This window comes from Aphis gossypii, chromosome 2, assembly GCF_020184175.1.
Source record: "Aphis gossypii isolate Hap1 chromosome 2, ASM2018417v2, whole genome shotgun sequence".
Classification (NCBI taxonomy): domain Eukaryota; kingdom Metazoa; phylum Arthropoda; class Insecta; order Hemiptera; family Aphididae; genus Aphis; species Aphis gossypii.
Window position 1 is genome coordinate 14,890,395 of NC_065531.1, and position 5,538 is coordinate 14,895,932.

The following is a 5,538-nucleotide window of genomic DNA, read 5'->3' on the forward strand; positions in this document are numbered from 1 at the left end:
TTGGTTTTTGTTCGAATAAATTCATAACAGACATTTTTAACGTGAGTATCATATATACTTTAGGTACATATATGTAACATAATAATCATTATGCTTAGTATGTTTAAATACAAGTGTATTTTTATACAAGCCTCGTCAATATATTCAACCCTAGTTTCAATAAAAAAAAAAAAAGGAAATTGTGTTATAAAAACATAATAGGTATTAAACTACTAAATATTTAATAAACACAGATCGCTGTGAATGTATTGACAAAATATACCAAATAGTGGATACTGGATACTTCTTTTGATTCACGAATCTCAGAGCAAACGAATTGAATTATTTTATGACCTGTATAAATATATTATTTAAAATTTTTACATTTCCCCACTTTCATTTATAGATTTTAATGTATTTCATTCAATTCAAATTTCCAATCAATTGATGGACTACTAAATATGGTTATCAATAAGGATCAGTGTTCTGCTTCTTCATCACGACGTATAATTAATACATATGACAATATTATACTATAACTTTAATAACATTGAATTATAAAACCTAAGATATATCTACCAAAATAAAACAAATAAAACTTTTTAACAATGTAATTATTGCAATTTATTAACAACATAATATATAGTTTACATAATATAATGTATTAAAATATTTTATACTACAGTGGCGTAATTGCGGGGCGGCAAAGGTGAGCATTTGCCTCATATACATTTAACTGGAGACAACTAATCATTGCCACCCGTCGCATATTTTATTTAACAAACTTTTGAATTTCCTATAATTCAACTAGTATCTAGTATAACAATATATTTATATGTATAGCATTAGTCTTACATAGTTGCATGAGTAAAAATATCATTTAAAATCATATTATTTATTGTATATAGTCGTATTTAATACGCAGTTCATTGGCAGCCTTTCTACTTTTTGGTTTGTAAATTAATGTTATATTAAACATTAAAGATTAAACTATAAGCGTTTTCTCTTATAGCAGAAAACAATTCCCAACAAAATATAATATAAGATATTACACTTATATAAATACTATAATGGCATAAGCATAATGATAAATATTAAATATAGTATGGTGACTGCTTAGTCTTATATACGTTTAAATAATATTTTTTGTTTCATTTTTTTATTAACGTAATAAATGTATCAATTATAATATTCATAAATAAACTATAAAGGATTTTGTTTAAATATTTTTTTTTATATTATAGGAACATTTGAGTTTTAAATAATTAAATCCTACCTACTAACTCAAAAGTAAATACTACCGATTAAAGAGGGCGTCATGTGTAGTCAACATAAAATAATATAACACGTCGAGTTCACTGGATAGTATCCCTCCTCATAATATTATCTATATTAATAATATATTCTGTTTACGGATATTAGTTATTAGTAATAGTTATCATTTTTGCATATTGCTCGAATCTACCACAGATTGTAAATATTTTCATTAAATAAAAATTTTTTAAATTATATGATAATATTTTTATACTATTATCTATTATATGAAATTTTTATATCCATAATCTGCATAAAAAAAATAATCAAGTTTTTTCCTTTTTTTTGGAGGTTGTTGTTGAACATAGATAAATTGTATTCCTTTCATTTCTCCATAAATACACCACTGCAGAAGACAGTTAAACATTTTAGTCAAAAAGTTAGGTACCTATGTTTTAAATAATTTAATCACAATTCATGGGAAAATTTTTAAAAACCAATACTTACAAGGTATCAACTATTAATAGATTAATAGGTAGGGTTTTTATGGCAAACGTTATGTAAGGTTTACCTATCTAATATCATTTAGTGGAACAACATATAAATATTACTTACAGCAAATAAAAATAATAGTAATAATAATTATAACAATTATAATGATAATTGGCGAAGGCATCATGCTAACAGTTAAAAATATTAATTACCATAAACAATAAATATATGTATATAATATTAAACACTTATTTAATATACACTATATATTAGCTATGGAATATGGATATACAAAATATAATATATTATAATCCCGATCGTGACCATAAACAATTTGGTGTTGATAAATCGGCTAAATAGTGATAATTAATTAATGATAAGACAATGATTTGTTTACGCACTTTATCAAATTCATTACCTACTCGTTGATACTTGATACGTCTGTTGACAGTATTCAATATTTAATGAAATACATTATTACTTATGAGTATTATGACTATGGACAATATTCACATTACAAATTATAAATATTATATATTGATGATTTGAAATTATTATTTCAATACAAAATGTTACGTACAAACATTCTCTAGAACAAAATGGGCGCACTTCATTAATATTTTTTTTGTTTTATTTAAATTTTTACTAAGTACAAATAACGAATAAAAACTTTTCACTACGATTAAATATATACTGTACAATGATTGTCAGTGGTCATTACAAACTGTATTAATAATACATATGAGTAGTCAAATCGAATGAGCAAATAGGAAACCTGCAGACTGCAGATACAATGAAGATAGTAATCAAAAGAGAAAATCACTGATTTGGTAACAAATAAAATATATCATTACATCCCAACAAGAAAAACATGATCGACATGTGATTGAATTTGGCAATGGAAACGCTGACGCAAATTCCATTGATAATAATATTGATAGATAGGTAGCTCTGAAATGAAGCTGTACAATGAGCTATATAAAACATATTATTATACATTAGTATGACGCTGTCGCCAGCATTGGCATCTCTGGTTAGGAAAAATGCAATTTAATAGAATAAACTTACCAAGGTTAGATATGGAGTATATTTATTGATGTAAAAAAATGATTGAAACTGTGTTTGGTTTTCATCATCACTCATTCATAGGTACCGTAATAACATAATCGTACATCATTTATTATTTATTATTTACAACTTGAATTATTTAATCAACATTGTTTGATAACAGATAAGTTACTTGACAACAAATTGATAACTCACGATGTTTTTTTTTTTTTATTTTTGATTAAAACACCGTTATGGCGGCAACACTGTAGTCCTGTAAATGTTATAATGTGTAAACCCATTTTTGAATCCCCTTTCTGTTCAAGTTTAAACTACTTTAAAAGTTTGAAGGTTTTTTAGTATTAATTAATGTTCATGCCATTCTTGAATTCGACTAGCGAGATGCGCAAGTAATCCGCATAAACAGTAAGTTCAATAATAAGTGGTTTAAACTTTAAAATAACTGAATAAATTTATTTATTATCATATAGACAATATAAGTACTGAATAGTATAATAGTATTATAATATAGTCACTGAATACAGTAAATAGTCTCTGTCACAGTGTCAAAGATATTAAATTTTATTAAATACGACTATCAATGGCCAATGAAAAGTAAGGCAACTAGGGCACTAGGTACTGTACTTGGCATTGAGCAAAGAGTGGTTATGTAGGTACTCTTGCTAAATAATATTGTGTCAGTAGACGATAAACATTTTAAAAATTATACAACTTTATTAAATATTATATTAATATGATTAATAAGTAGTTAGGATAATACTATTACCCAGACCCTGGTCTTCAATTTAGTCAAGTATCTTTTAAATCTACCTACATACAACATGGAAAGTTAATCTCAAATATGAACTAGTTTATAGTTACTCATAAGTCACAAGCTCATAAGCATGGCATTGAACTAAATGCAATGCATAGTTAAATATTTTTTATAAATTGATACTAAAGTTTATTTATTTCTTTATATTATGCATCACATATTAATATTAATTAGTTTTAAATTATAAACGTAACGATGAATATAATGTAATGATTTTGTGTTTGTCATCACTAGAGGGTTGGATTTGGAGGAAAATGTATTTTTTTAATAATAATATTAGAAATGTTTGTACAAAAATGTATTTCATTAATGGATGAACATTTTTTTTAGCCTTTTTTACTTAAAAATACTCTTTTTGCTTTTTTCTCTTTTGAAATTTAACTGTATTTAATGTTTAATTTTTGATTCAACTAATAGTTTTAACTTTTAAAGTTTTAAACACGCACAAATTGATAAGAAATTATGAAAACGACGCTTTGTCGATAACCGATTTTATATAGTATAAAATTATTTTTAATGGGTTTTATTATCGGCAATATTTATTGAGTATTTAGTATGACAAGTTAATTTAACGTTTATGAAAGTACCCATACTACCTATTTATAGATTAAAATATGTTTTAAATGCTTAGATTCAAGACTGTTCATCAGCTCACATTCGTAGATTATTATTTAGTCGTTTTTCCACGTTTATATTATACATTTTTTTCAATATTCCAAGAATTATACAAAGTGACAGCTCTAAGCATAAAAAAGTGCATTACAAAATTCTGTGAAAATATGCAAATCCAATTTTCGATCAAATTAATTTTTTTTTTTGGTTTAACTCAAAAACAAATTATTGTAGACAGGCACTTAAATATTTTTATAATTCCATATTATCTCAACTACGCCTTTACCAAAATTGTATATTACCATTTTCTATTTACGATAAAAGTTTCATTTTGACTATTTTTGAGCTAAGTATAAGCATGAGGAATTTTTAATTTTTTTATATTCACGTTTGTCATACCTTGTTATTAGTTACCTATTATAGTGGATAGATAAACATTTAAAAAAATAAGTTTAAAGACAGGAACAATTATCCTTATGAATTTATAATTATTATTGATAAAGAATAAGTATACATTAGTTTTAAAAAAATAATAAAAAATAAGGAAACTTAACCTCCTCCAATCCACCCCTAATTGCTCCACTGCAACACGTACTATACATAGCACACTTAACTAGATAATGTTTACATAATATATCTAATATCCGAATACTTATGTATATGTACTATATTATATATATTATATATCCTAGTTGTATACTTGTATCATGGCATAAATGCGGTTTATTCCAAAAACATAATTATTGCATACACTGCATTTATTTATACAGACACTGAGCAAATAGTACACCATCGGGTGTTTAATATTTTCAAAATAATTGTTTGAAGGCCATTTTAAATTTGAATTTATATTTTTCATTATATAACACTTTGACATTTTGAATAATATTAATATATTATTATTATATTACATAAACATTTTTATCATTTACCGAACCCTCCAAAAAAAGTATAAATAAATATATTTATAGGTATGTTATTATTGAGTATAACTAGTTACTCTACTATAACTTAAACTTAAATGCAATATTTATGAACGCATGCATCTTAATTTATTCTCAAATTTAAAACCAAGGTATAGGTTTAAAATATGTTTTTTATTTTGAATTATAATTTATAATTAAAAAAAAAAATGTTGACTCATATTTGTGTACGCAAATTTACTGCGATGAACCGGATCTTATTAAATATCTGTCATGAACATTAAAGATAAATATATTTCATATTGTTTGAAACTTGAGTCAACGCATAAATATACATTATATATACATTATAAATAATACATAAAATATAGGCTTTACTGGTATCAGTGTATATCA

The 5,538-nt window shown here is 24.6% G+C and overlaps 1 long non-coding RNA gene across 1 annotated transcript; it reads right to left on the reverse strand.

The window, feature by feature from the left end:
• Positions 1-578: 578 nt before the first annotated feature.
• LOC114120145 (uncharacterized) lies at positions 579-2,974 on the reverse strand. Its single transcript, XR_003592091.2, has 2 exons — positions 2,794-2,974; positions 579-2,699 (listed from the first exon to the last, which is right to left on the reverse strand). It is a non-coding gene; the product is annotated as an uncharacterized LOC114120145 (long non-coding RNA).
• Between the last annotated feature and the right edge of the window lie 2,564 nt (positions 2,975-5,538).